The following is a 15,216-nucleotide window of genomic DNA, read 5'->3' as shown; positions in this document are numbered from 1 at the left end:
GGCCTCTAGGCGGTCCAGACAAGCTTTTATTTTATTTTTATTTTTTGAATGATTAAATTTCAAAAATTAAATACCTGTATAGGCTTTAAGATTTGAATGAGTTTAAAAGACTAAAGTCTAATGTAAATTATATGTCACTATAAGAAAAGAGTATGTTTTTATATGAAGTTGATATTCTTTAACTATTACACATATTTGTAATAAATATATTTTTGTTTGTGTTATTTTTTTAGTTATGGTAAATGATTTTTCTTCATTTCTTGTAGTATAGGTGTGTATTATTATATCTATATTATAAGATATATTAGGAAAAACAACCGCCTAACGCCTATCGCCTAAGCCTAGGCGCTCTCCCACCGCTCGACTACCACCTAGCGTTTTTTAGAACACTAACTAAAAGTCAGTTGTCTATTAAGAAAGTTGACAACCTCAATTTCGGCTTTATTCAACATTTCAACCCAAACCAAAAAACCTCGCACACAAAACTTAACAATAGCTCAAAGTTTTTCATTTCCTGCCCAATGCCCAAATCACCAAAAATGGACGAAATGGAAATCTTAATGAATCTGAATCCATTTTCCATCGTATGCCTATTAAAAGTATTGTTTCATGGACAACAATGCTCATTGCTTATGCTCAGAACGCACACAAAACTTAACAATAGCTCAAAGTTTTTCATTTCCTGGCCAATGCCCAAATCACAAAAAATGGACGAAATGGAAACCTTAATGAATCTGAATCCATTTTCCATCGTATGCCCATTAAAAGTATTGTTTCATGGACAACAATGCTCACTGCTTATGCTCAGAATGGTGAGATTTTCAAAGCTAGGAAATTATATGATGAACTGACTGAGAGAAATATCCGCGACATGGAATGCAATGGTTAATGGTTATATTTGGAGTGATTCTCGAGTTTTAGAAACTTAATACTTGTTTTTGCAAATGCCTGAACGGAATGTTGTGTCTTATGTTTTTGTGATTACAAATTTTGTTCGGGCGGCCGCGGGAATGTTATGTGAGGCTGAGAAATTGTACTGTGAAATGCCAGTGATTGGAATTTTGAAAGCAGGGGAATGGGAAGATGATTTCGATTATTTATTGATTTGAGAAGATAATAAAGTGTTAAAGTTAATTCTACGACCTTGGCTGTGATTTTTTAAGTGTGTACTAAATTGAGTAAGCTTAGAGATGTGATTCAAGTTTATGGATTGGTGGTTGTAAATGGTGAAAACTCTCCTTCTACCATTACGTGAAGAAAATAGGTTTGAATAGAAGTGGTTGCACTCTGTTCTGTGGAGCTGCCTACGTATCTTGTTCTTCGGTGAACTAGAATCAAACCAATCATAGTTCCATGGAGATAATTGCTTGGGAGATCTAATTGGAGGTGATGGAAGTAGAGAATGAGAGAAGATGTCTATATCTCATGTAGCTTTGTAACCACATTTTCCTTTATAGCCATCTTGTGGAAACTCTTCCTCTCCTTGTATTTATTCCTCTTTAATATATCTCATTCGATTGACATAAGTAGAATTTATATCATGCAGAATGAGATCCGCATGCTCTCTTTATTTGTCACCGCTTCCTATCATAAATGAGCACGATCTACTTGTAACGTTCTGGTCAGCGTTGTTAGCAGTGACTCCAATTTGTTTACTTTGGTACGACCTGGTCATCTTGGTGTGATCTGATGGACACGTGTTTGATATTCATTGGCCATGAATATTAGGTACTTACAGTGGTATTAGTCGGTCTTGAGCAATTCTATGATCACCATGTTCTGCCAATCGAGTTGGTTCAATAGACACTGCAAGAAAGAATTTTGATATGATGAATGAAAAGGATGTAGTTTCTTGGAATTTTTTGCTGACTGGTTATGTTCAAAATGATGGGATTGAAGAGCCATATGAATTTTTCAAATGGATGCCCAAGAGAGACCTTGTTTCTTTGAAGTTCAGTAATCCTCTTCTCATAGGGTGTGAAACCAACCACTTCTCAAGGAGATTTTTCATAAAGTTCTCTCTTTTGCTAGTTTTTCTTTTCCTACCAGCAAATGGTTTTGGAAAGGGGTAGAACGTTACCTTTTCAACCCTACAAAGAGGCAGAAGTTGGTGGAATAGACAATTGGTTTTAGTGAGTGGAAAGGATATGGGCATTTGGGTCAAATGACATAACAATCGGGAGAAGTGGCAAAAAGAGGCCTGGAAAATTGCATTCCCTATTTTTATTGTCTTTTGTTTCCTCTTCACTATGCAATGTTAGTTTGGTGACAATCTGATGTGATGTTTGAATTTTGGTATCATTTATTTCATGTGTCTAATTTTTTTTCTTCGGAATCTATTTTAATACTAGCAAATGGGCGCATGTTACACACACGTAGAGAAGAGTGTGTCTACCATAGGGGGTCCACGTGTCAAAAAACTAACAAAACAAAATTAAATAATTATGGGACCTACGTTTTATAGAAAAGTAGGTCAAAGATTTGAATTTTATATTGGGGTAACGAATATTACCACCCCTCCCCATGAGAAATTAGGGTCTCCCTCCAAAAAAAAAAAAAAAATAATAATAATAATAAAAAAATAAATAGTCAACCCAAGTTGACTTTTTTTTTTGTATGTACTTAAGGGAGAGACCTTAATTTCCCCATCTAGTAAGGGGGAAATCCTAATTAGCTCATCCAAGGGGGGGGGGGGGGGGTTTATACTAGTTAACCCTTTTATATTTACCTTTCTCAAACATAAAATTTACTAATTTCACATGTTTTGGGAGATGTAAATCAACAAAATAAGAGAGGGTCAAACTAAAAAATAAAAGTGCTATTGATGGAAATGAGACCGTCTAATTTGCCTTTATACCCTTCCATTATACAATTTATTATTACATAATTTGTTTTGAAAAGTATGTGAAATAAACAAAAAATAATAGGAGCAAAAGTGGAAAACAAAACTGTAGATGGAGGATTTTTCTTTATAGTAGTAAGATAAGAGATTTTGGGGGTACCATCCTTGCATTAAACAAAATTAAGAAATTCACAGGACACCCAGCCACCCGGGTAAGATTTTATGATCCACGTCCCTCATTTTATTCATGTTACGATAAAATGACAAAAAGGCCCTCCAAACTAACTACCTGGACTTTTACAAAACCCATATGATTTTCTGTTTATGGCTGAAAACCTCATTCTCCAACTATCTCAAACTTCAAATCCACCTTCTTCTTTTCACCATTACATATTTGTTTAACAAAATCGTTCAAAAAAGCATAGATAATGAAAGTTGTCCGAAAAGAACCCGCATTTGAGAAATATTTTAGATTGGAGTTGAAGAACAAGAAACTAAATGAAAATTGGAGAATCCCAATAGCTTTCTTTTTCAACAAGGCGGAAAGATTCAACAAAGGTGAGCAAGAACAAATATCTAAAATAATTAAAATTTGTATTCCGTTAGTTATATTCAGCATTATTGATTAGGTTAGAGTTTTGAAGAATAATCTGTTAATTCTAGTTTTCAAAAAATTGAATATATATGCTTGTACATTTTGGTTAATTAACTTTTAATTTTAGCAAATGCAACAGCAATGATGCACTAAAAAAGACCACTGCAACATCAACGTTGCATCTTAATGAAGGGAATTAAAATTATCTACATTTGTCGTATACACCGTATTTTCCAACTCACCAATGGATGTTGGTTGCTTTCTCTCTCTTTTTTTCATTAATAAATGTACAAATTTTGTGTGTTAGAATGATGAATGGGGTTCTTTTGAATTGGGATGGGGGTTTGTGAAATTGGAAATGGTGGATGGATATACTACTTTGATTATAAGATAAAAATTAGGAGAGCGTAGGAAAGCAGACAAGGATCGAAACCATCATTGTGCTTAGTGCCTTAGCCAATCTTTAAAAATCATTAGCAAACTGCTAAATGATTATATTTTGCACTGGATATCCCATTGCAATATTAATGTTGCACTGGGACTACTTGCCGCTGTAACGTGAATGGTGCACTAGTAGTATGCTACAATGACATCAAATTAATGGAGATTATGGAGATTATATATATATATATATATATATATTCTATCCGTTTACCATGGTTTATACCATGTCCCTTTACAAGACGAGTTAAAAGCTAATATTTTGAGGATATGATCTCCTAACTATGGATAGATTTTCCACAAAAATTCGACTCATTTGGAAATCTCCAACTTAATTAAAAATTGTTGACAACTTTAAATTTTTTTTAACGACCCCGATTTTTCGATTTTGAAATCATCTTTTGACATTGTTAAACATCATCAAATGAGCTGAAATTTTGTGGAGGTGATCTTCAAGGTTTGTTGGACATATCCACAAAAAATTAGGTTCTAGTTCATCTTGTGGGTGAAGTTGTGGGCCATGGTATAAACCATGGTATATTGATCCCTCCTAGACGGACGTCCGTTTACGGACTTTACTTAAAAACAGAAATTTTGAAACATAATCTCGCGAAGGGTTTTCTCAAAACTCTCTCACTCGCTCCCTCTCTCCTATTCTCTCTCCAAACATAGCCTGTCTCCCCCTCTGTACTCTCTTCCTCTCATGGGGTTCCTCTTTTCTCTATTTCTCATCCTAAAATTCCGATTAAAAACGAGGTTGCAAATTCGCTTGTGAAGAATGGTGGAGAGATTGAAGAGAAACAAAAAGAAAGTCATGTGGAGAAGGAGCAAGAACAGAAGATTGTTTCATAATTTATCTCTTGGTTTTTTGATGCTGCAGACAATTACTGCAAATTCATATAATTTAGCAATGGTGTTGATGATGGCTCTAACTATTTTTTTTCTTGGCAGTCTTAAGGCTAAAATCTAATTGGAAGAACGAGAGCAAACTAAAAAAGTTAAATTTGGAAGATGAGCACAATACCTGCCAATTTTGATTTCAATTTCAGATCAAATATTTGCCAGTCATGCTTTGCCCCGACATAAAGGCTCGGTTGAAAAAAGGGAATTGGGGCAGGGATTGTATGATCTGTAAACAACCGTTTTGCGTTGTTAAGTGGATAGTTGTATGCGGTGATATTAGAAAGACAGAGTTATGTAATTCATGCAGTGAGCTTGAAAATGTGTGCGAAGTCTGTGGCCAAGTCTGTCTAAAAGATGAGCATGGCTTTCTCCCAGTTCGACTTAACGAAATTGCTGCTGACATCATGGCCAACATTGCACTTCCTAGTAGCAGTTATTGTCCCTCTAGAGGTGGACACAACAGAGGGCATCACTTTGGAAAATTACCAGGACCGCTCAGTTATTTTTCCTAGATGTATATTTAGTACGGCTCAATAGTCCATTACTACTAAATATATGCTTTACTCTAAAGACATAATGGTTGCATTGGGAGCTTGGCACTAAAATGGTGAATTAGGAGTTTGGGAATCACTACTGAGTGACTGGATACTGTTTGTTGACAGGAACTTGCTCCTATTAAGAAAATTTTATATAAAACAGCAAATGCAACCCATTGATGTTACTAGCAAATGCAAATACAAACGCTTTCAATACAAGATGGACGACTTTGAAAGGGGACCCTAGGCAAATGAATATAAAAACTTTGCTTCCTGGAAATTTGTCTTTTACAATGTAGCTCGGTGCTTCTATTTAAAGGAGTAGATCCGCCATCATCTCTTCTTGTTGGAATTGCTATGTAGCAAAGGTGAGCACTTTTAGAGTTGGACAATTCAGTAGATATGTTATGAATCACAAAAGTGGAGGGGGGAGAAAAACCGTGAAGTTCAATTAAGTAACAAGAACCCATAAAATTGCTCTAAGAGGACCCTAGACACTAGAGAGACCCTCCTGGCTTTCTCAAGATACTCATTTGTTGTGGTTCATCTATTGAAGAGCAATCTCTGTTCTAGCTGCAGCCTTGGATGTGGGACTGTAGGGTTTTTACCGATATCTCATGCATGATTCCTACGATATGTACAATTACGCTATATCACATGTATAAAATAGCGCAGCAGAAACGAACAGAAGATCGTACCTTGGTCACAGTTTTCAATTCGAAGTTCCAAACTTTGATCTACCAGAGAAGATGATGTTCTTCGCACACTCAAGATCTTCTTCTTCTCAACTTAGCTAGAGTCAAGTTACAACCACGAACGGGAAGCAACCTTTGTTCATGAACCAAGAACCAAGAACTGACAATGGCTAGCAGTGGAGGTTACCACCTATGGAATCTCCACGAAAAACTAGCTTCTACTTTAGAAAACGTTGGAGGCCACCATTAAAGGGAGAGAGAGCTTTGCTTGTTTTTGGGATGATCAATATGTGAGGGGGTGGGGGTCTATTTATAGAACTCTCCCACCTCCTCAAAATTGGATAGGATAGAGTCTCATACTTATCCAAAATCAGCTAAGGATAGAGTCCTATACTCATCTAATGTAGGCTAGGATAGAGTCCTACACTCATCCCAATACACGGTGGTTATCCTTATCTCGTGGTTTATCCTTATCTTGGTGGCGTTTATCCATATCAGTCGACCCGGCCTTTATTTCCAACATCTCCCACTCGCCAACGGTGAAAAAGGTTTCTAAGAGAAGCATTTAAGTAGAATGCTTCGACCATTTGTGTGTCTCACCCGACAAATGGTTCGTGTAACCCTAAAGAGCACACGTATCATGATATCTCGTGAAGTAGCAAGTCGCAATGAAAAGCACGATACGGTGATCTACCATGAAAGTGATCTTAAAGAAGACAAATCCGAAAACCTAATATCCAGAAGAGTGTGTGTATACCCCAAGATCTCGTTTTGTTTCATCACTTTGACAAATAGCACTCATCCCTATGAGTCCACACTACAAAGTAAAAATGTATCACATGATTCACAATTATCATCAATTGTCGGCGGATAGAATCCGGTGATTGTGTGATAAACCTTCGGTTCTTTTACCCTTTGCACGACGAAGTCGTCATGTCGTCGAGTTCTACCAACTTCCCAAGATATGCATCAAATTTTTTATAGTAAGAGCTTGTGGGGAGCAAACCAAAGTTATAAGTAGTCCTCTTATTTTCTTGACAAGGTCAAAAGTTCAAGGAGGGTACCATTCGATATGTTTTAAACAAAAAACCTATCAATTGAGCTCACATATCAAGAATTTTTAGGGATATTTATTTTCTTGCTCTCAGGTGGTCAACTATACACATGTTGTGTGAAAACATGTCATGGCAAGAGTATCTAATTTGTTTACTCAACAATAGATTTGTGTATGTCCACTCATACCATACAAGTGTTGTCATCCCTAATGACAATTCCAAGGATACTTTGCTCCCACTTGGCAACAACCATTTGTAGGTTTAGACAGAATCTTCCCTATGAAGCCTGTTTCTTCTTATCCAATTATAAGAAGGGGCATAACTTCAACACTAGGTCCACCCCTTCCTATAAGGTTTAGTGACTTGTCAAGCTAAAACTCCATTAATTTAAAAATAGAAGTGGCTGTTCATGTGAGTGAACGGTCCAACCATCTTGACATACATATGAGATGATTAACAGTATAATGAGAATGCAATTGATCTGGAAAGAATGCACGTTTATTCATTAAACCATCAAAGTGTTCTTAGCATAATCACATCCTCTTTAACCCAATCATTTTTACATGTGCAAGGAAGAGTTCCTTTGGAATAGGTTTGGTCAATGGATCCACAACCATTTGATCAGTGGATATATGTTGTAGAACCACTTTCTTCTTCAGTATCATTTGTCGTACGTAGTGGTACTTTAACTCTATATGCTTGGTTCTTCCATGATACTTTGGATCTTTAGTATATGCAAGAAGCGACCATCTTTGTCGATCCGGATGTGGACTAGTTCAAAGAACTCTTGAGAACACCGACAAGTGTTTGATGAATCGTCGAGCCACCGCGGCTTCGACTTTCCGTGTGGCGAGAAGCAAATCTGATATACTTTCGGCTTCCATAGTTGAAAGTCTTTATAGAAGTTTGCTTCTTCTTCGCTCGAGGATATAACACCTCCATTCATTATGTAGGTATATCCTAAAGTTGACTTCCTCTCATCAAGGTTTCCAGCCCAGTCGGCATCGGAGTACCTAATCAGCTTAAGATTTTTCCCTTGGTAGACAAGCGAGTAGTCCACGGTGCCTTTGAGATACCTCATTATCTTCTTGATAACCTTCCAGTATGCGACCCCAAAATTTGTTTGGAACCTAGCTTGATACTAACCCAACTGCATAGCAGATGTCTGGCCTTGTACACAACATTGCATACATAAGGCTTTCGACTGCGCTTGAGTATGGTACATTTTTCATAGCCTGAGTTTCAGTAGGATTCTTGGGAGACATTTCATAACTCAAAGACTCTCCTAGACTTACTGGGAGATCCATTTGCTTGTAATCAGTCATGTTGAATCTTTCAAAAACCTTCTTGATGTATGTCTCCTAAGACAAAGACAACAAGCGTTTGGGTCGATCCCGAGTTATTTTAACTCCTAAGACATAACTAGCTTCACCCATGTCCTTCATTTTGAAGTTTAATGACAACCACTCCTTAGTGGAATTTATCAATGCCTTGTTGTTACCTGCTAACAAAATGTCATCCACATATAGAGATAGAATTACAAAACCATTTTTAGATGTCTTGACATATACGCAATGGTCCTCATTTACCATTTCGAATTTGTCTTGAAGCATAGCTTCATGGAATCTCAGATTCCACCGCTCTGTCAGAACTTTTTTTAAACCATATATGGATGCATTCGGTTTACACACTTTGTATTCGACCGACTTTGATTGAAAAACCGATTGGGTTGATCCATATAGATTTTTTCTCTTGCAATTCTCCATTGAGAAAAGGTTTTGACATCCATCTGGTAAAGCTCTAAATCTAAGTGGGCAACCATTGACAAGAAGAGACATATGGAGGCAAATCTCACTACTGGTGAGAAGTGTCCTCATAGTCTATTCCTTCTTTTTGGGTATAACCTTTTGCAACAAGCCTAGCTTTGAATTTGTCTATGTTCCCTTCCGCATTTTTCTTGATCTTGAGAACCCACCTGTTCCCAATAGATTTCTTGTTTGGAGGTAGATCAACTAAGTCCCATACTTTGTTTTTCTTCATCGACTCCAATTCTTCCTTCATAGCTTCCATCCACTTACTTATATTGGACCCAGAAATAGCCTCCTTGAATGTTTTAGGTTCATCAGATATTTCTGTAAGTGCATTGGTCATATTTATCTCCCCTTCAATCTCAAATCGACGTTTAGGGATATGGCCTCTAACACTCTTACGAGGTTGGGATTGATCAATCAGTTGACGATGTCATTGTCATTGAATCGGGGTTGATGAAAGTTTCATCTTCGCCTTGTTCAATAGAAGGTTATAAGGTTGTCAACCGTAAAGTTGTAGATCTTATCAACCTCCCCCCCTCATTAGGTATTGATCCTCTAAGAATCGACATTACGTGCTTCTATTTACGTGACATGCCCCGAAAGTATCCTCCCTAGGAAGACATTCCCTTGAGTATCCTCCCCTAGGAAGACATACCCCTTAGAAGTCTCTCATCGTATCTTATAAAGACACACTTCTTTTCCAGAGCACTCAACTTCCCAAATTCTTGATTTTGAGAAGTGACAAAGGTCACACACCCCCATGGTCTAAGGTAGTTCAAAGCGGGTTGTCTACCGGTCCATAGTTCATAGGGTGTTTTGTCAATGATTTTGAAGGAACTAGGTTAAGTATAATGCTTGAACCGTTAACAATGCATCACCCCAAAATGAGATAGGCAAGTTAGTCTGAGCCATCATAGACCTAACCATGTCTAGCAGGGTTCTATTCCTTCTCTCAGAGACACCATTCTGCTGAGGGGTATAAGGAATAGTTAGTTGTCTAGCTATACCTTTATTTTCACAGAGTTCCTTAAACTCATAAGAAAGGTACTCACGTCCGTGGTCAGTTCTTAAGGCCTTTATTGTCCTATCAAGTTGATTCTCAACAAGGTTCTTGTACTTTTTAAAACAATCCAAGGCGTCTGATTTGTGAGACATCAAGTACACGGTCCCATAGCGTGTATAGTCATCTGTGAAGGTAATGAAATACAAAGCCCCATGTCTTGCTGTTACATTCATTGGTCCACAGATGTCTGAGTGAAGAAGTTGTAAAGAATAAGTTGCCCTTTGGGCTTTCCCAAAAGGTTTCTTGGTAGCCTTTCCAGCAAGACAACTTTCACAGGTTTCCATTTTAACATAGGTTAAATTACCTAACAACCCTCCCCTTACTAAGCGGTCTATCCTATTGTGTCCAATATGTCCTAGTCTAGCATGCCACAATTGGCAACCAACCATTTTAGACATAAAAACTTCAGTTTGTGCTAAGTGTAATGTCATAAAAGAATCCATTAAATAAGCATGACCTATCAAACCGTTATTCAAAGATATCTCAAGCGAGTTCGGAAAAATTAAACACATAGGATTCTTGAAGTAATTTCAAAAGCGATAAAAGATTTCTCCTAATTGAGGGTACAAAGAGTACTTCTTCAATAAGGATGGATCTCCCACTCATAAAATCCAACCTACAAAAATTAATGCGTGCCCAAAACATCGGCTACACTTTGGTTTCCCATGTGGACTCTCGAAGTTCCTTGTGGAAGTTACCGAAAATCTTCAAGCAGGGGACCTATCCCGCTTAGTGCATCATTTCTTGAATCTACAATCCAATATTGTGATGAATCGACGATGATGACAAGATACTTATCACATTGTGATGATTTTAAAGTAAAACTTTACCTCGGGAGAAGGACATGTCCTAGCATAGTGTCACTACAAGAAAAAGGCTTTATATCACTTTGTTAAAAACGGTGACAAAAAGTCTTTTGTGTTTTTTTTTCCAAAACCGTGGACGGAGTGAGAGTCATTTATTTTTTTCCCAAAACCGTCACAAATATTTGTTCCGGACTAGCCTCTCTACCATAAAAACGGTAACAAGCGCTCAAAACCGTCACAACAAATCATATCATTTGTGACGGTTTTAAATAAACGGTTATGCATTCATCCTTTTAACGGTCACAAAATCATAAAAACGGTAACAACTACTCAAAAACCGTCACAACAAATCATATCATTTGTAGCAGTTTCAAATAAACAGTTATTCATTCATCTTTTTAATGATCATAAAAGTATCATTAGTCATGATTTGTTTTGGGTAAAAACAGATGATATGTATATATAAATATATTTTTTTTATTAAAAATAATAATAAAAGCGTGAATATATATAAAAACCCCCAAAATTGGGGACGCAATAAACTACACACTGAATAAACTACATATCTGAATATGATCCATTAAATTTCAAATAACACTCATATATATTGCTAATTTCATTGAAACATTCCAATCCTATTAGATAACCAATATATATTTGTACTTAATCGTAAAAGCGTAATGAAATAAATAACACATTTCCAATCTAATTCATATAAATATAATCAATTTAATCCAAATCCAAATCCAAATGAAAAATAATCTAATCTCGTCAAATTCGATCACCCATATATATGTCTCTTCAGCCTTATGGTCCATCTTCATCTTGAGGATAGTTCATAATACATTCTTGGATGAACATAACAAAATCCATTCGAACTTCATTTATTTCCTTGCCGGTGAAGGCCTTTTTATTGCTAAGATTTTTATCTGGAATATAAGAAACAAGTTTAATATTTTGCAAAATAGAGAATAAAAAAAAGTTAAAAACACAGTTGCTAAAGATATCAAAAGCATAAATTAAGTTAAAATGTGAGAGGTATTTTATTTACTTTCAATGACAAAGGAGAAGGATCGCTCATTATGTCTCGCATAAAGCGCATTGAGTGAATACCACATTGTTTACCATCTGGTTGCAGAGGGCCCTGCAAAAATATCAAATTATCAAATTGAATCAAGGGGCAAATTACTTATTAGGGGCAAAATTGTATTTTCGAGAACAAATTAGTTCTAAATAGAAAAAATGCAATCGGAGGCAAGGGTTGAGCAATAAGAATTGCGGCCTTTGTATATCAACAGGTTGTTTGTAAAGCGTATATTAGGTCCTACACATCGATGTCGAATATTGTCATTGTTAAAATGATAACCCACAACGGGATAGGAACATTGTTAAATTAGTTTTCAGTACAAAAGTTACCTTATTTATACAAATGGAAAAGCTAATGGTAAAAGAAAAGAACGAGGTGATGCCGCTTCACTTCACTTAACCCCTGGAAAGAACGGATGACAGAGAGACTACGCACCAAATATATTGTTAGCAATATCTGGTTGCATCAAGTAATAAAACTACGAACTATAGCAACATAGATCCATCACAAAGGAGAAGATCGAGTGAGCGACACTCATCCCGTGCTCAAGCCTGCTCTAAAGGCAAGTGGTGTCTATCTCAAAGCCGCATGAACATGTGGTGAGGTGTTTTGTGGAACCACGGGGAACTTCTTTGGGGAGGGTTATCTTTTTGTTAATCGGTGAAGGGCTCTTACATAGGTATTTTCTTTGACTAAATATGAGAAAGTTCTCAAAATTTCCACACGGTGCACTTGCAACTTGTAACGTGATATTCAAGAAAAGGGACAGTTACGATAGAGCCCTTCGTCAGCAACAGTTCAGAGTATGCCAAGAAGTAACACATCAAACGTCTAACATATTGAGACCTCTAATATTTTGTGAGGTCTCCATTCATTGAAAAATGTACAAGAGAAATTCAGGACTTCACTGGAATAAACGAAATGATACGTTGAAGTACCAAGAATGGGCTTAAATCCCGCCTTTGGTTCCGAGGCAGAGGGGGATGGGTGGGCATCAACGGAATCGGATCCATGGTTTGATCGATAGCGAATAACCTTCTTTGGTGTCGACTAGTTGCTCAGAGCCCGGCACCGTAATCTCGGTGATGGGACTGTGAACGGAACTAGACTAAATGGTGGTGGTGGCAAAGAGTGAAATCGATGCTTGCATCCCTCCCTTTCCCCTACTCCGATGGGGATTCAAATGCTTGTTTGGTTGGCCATCCTTCGGATCCAAGAGAATAAGAATGCTTTGGAAGACTGGGAGATATCGTCGAGTCCTCAAAGCGTTGGAAAAGTCTAAGGAGATAAAGGTTCTTTCTATAGATCAAAGAAATTCATTGCATTTTCTCTAGTTCTATTTCTTCTATCTCTATTATTGATATCCGGAGGTTTTCTTTGATTCTTTGAATTCTACCCTTCTCTTCGAATTTATGGTTCTCATTCGATCTCTCAAGTGGGAAAGCCTTCTTCTCTAAGGCGCTTTCTCATTCCTACTCTTCTACCCCTAGTCCGATTCTCAAGAAGTGGGCGAGGCGACAAGTCCTTGCCTTGTCGAGCGGAAAGCAAGCAAGAAAGCTAGCCATCTTCGACCTCATCTTACGGCCACACTTCCTCGGGCCGATTTACGACTGAAGTCACTCGAGAAGTGGTGAAGGACCGATTGACCACGACTCTTCGCTTGTCGCCCTGCTTTTGGCCAAGGAAAGGGTAGGGAAGGGTACAACCGCGAGGCGGTATCTTAAGCACTAACGATCTTCTCACACCCCCAAAGTCTGCTGCGGGGAGGCTTTCCACGAATGGCAAGGAAGTGAGATCGAGGTCCACTTCAAAAGGTTTGGTCTTTGAGAGTGATCTTATTTCGGTTGAGTGATAGCTCCATGGCACTTGGTGAGTAATGCGTAGCAGTAACCGCTTGGGAGTCACTATGGTAACTTGTTCGGAATTTGGCGGGATTGGTGCTTTAGGGGCGAGGCAAGGTGATCTTCTTAGAAAGATCAATCTTTGGTGCAAAGGCAAGAGCCTTGGAGCCAAGGTTAGTAGTGGCTTCTCGGTGTCAACAAAGATGAATACATGTGGATTGCACCCTCTTAGCTCGATGTAGATTACTTTCCCGGCTTCCCAATGAATATGGATGGATCAAACTCCACCTCATCCTTCAAATCGTTCAAAGGGGCAACCGAAGATGCCGCGAACCTAAACCGCATCCGCCATCAACCGATGCTCTTATCCGGCTGTTATATATATCCGTCCTTTACTGGGAACGAGGCGGCATGAAATCGCGGGCGGTGGGCCACTCTTCACTTAGAAGCGGCTTAAACTCCCCTACTTTTCGTTAACTACTTACCGGAGACAAAAACTATAAGAAAAGCACGACTCCATTCTTTCCTAAAGTCGGGAATGGCGAGATACCGCTTACTCCTACGGGCATTACGGGTTAAAGAGTCTAGTCATAACAGTTCTAACTTCGATCTCGTGAACAACGGCACTCTCAAACCGGGTTCTTTCGCTCAAACTCTTTTTCTTTGTTTTCTTTTGAATAGAAATCGGAGGTCTCACTTTTCGATCTGATGCGGTACACTTCAAACCCACCTGATCTCGATGTTGAAAATTGTGATTCCGAAGATCGCGGCGAGAGGGAGGAATGCTTTCTTCCGAAGGTTATTTACTAGAAGAGAAAAGGGCAATCCCTCGCTATTATTTATTGGTTTTCACGGGAGATATCCTCTTTCCTCTATTCATGAGCCCAAAAGAGATTTCGACCGGAGTAGGCAAATGGCAACCACTTTGCGCCAAAGGGATGTAGGGTAGTCCTCTTCCGTTACAAAATGAATAGGAGGGAGTAACTTCTTTAATGGCTTGAGATAGTGTTTTTCGTTTCCGTAGGGAATGCGGCGAGAGCTTTTTCATCATACTATAACGAGGGAGGAGGGATTTTTCGTCAACAATCGAATATTCACGAAATAACTTGATTTACCAAAACCTTTTCGGGAAATGCCCACTACCCATCCGAGTTGCGAGTGTGCTCTCCATCGGGTTGTGAATTCACCACCTCTCCTCCCCACTCCATCGGGTTTTATACCACTCTTTACCAACAAAGTCATTTAAAACTTTAAATACTTGAATTCAGGTTTACTAAAAGCTTTTTCCATGAAACCCAAACGCTATTTTCGGTTCTTACCATACCTCTATGGCTGTGGGATGAATGTCGGGCTTTTCTTATCGGTGGCAATGGATTATGAAGTATACCACCATAAAAATTGAATGCTACTTTTGCATCCAATCCTATTGTCACTCTTTTCTTGAGGAAATCATCATGAGTAGTACCTCCAAAAAGTCGACTCTAGACAACAACATTGAGATCAATTATACACACCAATGTAAAGGGTGATGTCTTTCAAGT

The sequence above is a fragment of the Coptis chinensis genome, chromosome 6 (assembly GCF_015680905.1).
Source record: "Coptis chinensis isolate HL-2020 chromosome 6, ASM1568090v1, whole genome shotgun sequence".
Classification (NCBI taxonomy): Eukaryota; Viridiplantae; Streptophyta; class Magnoliopsida; order Ranunculales; family Ranunculaceae; genus Coptis; species Coptis chinensis.
Note: the sequence above shows the minus strand (reverse complement) of the source record.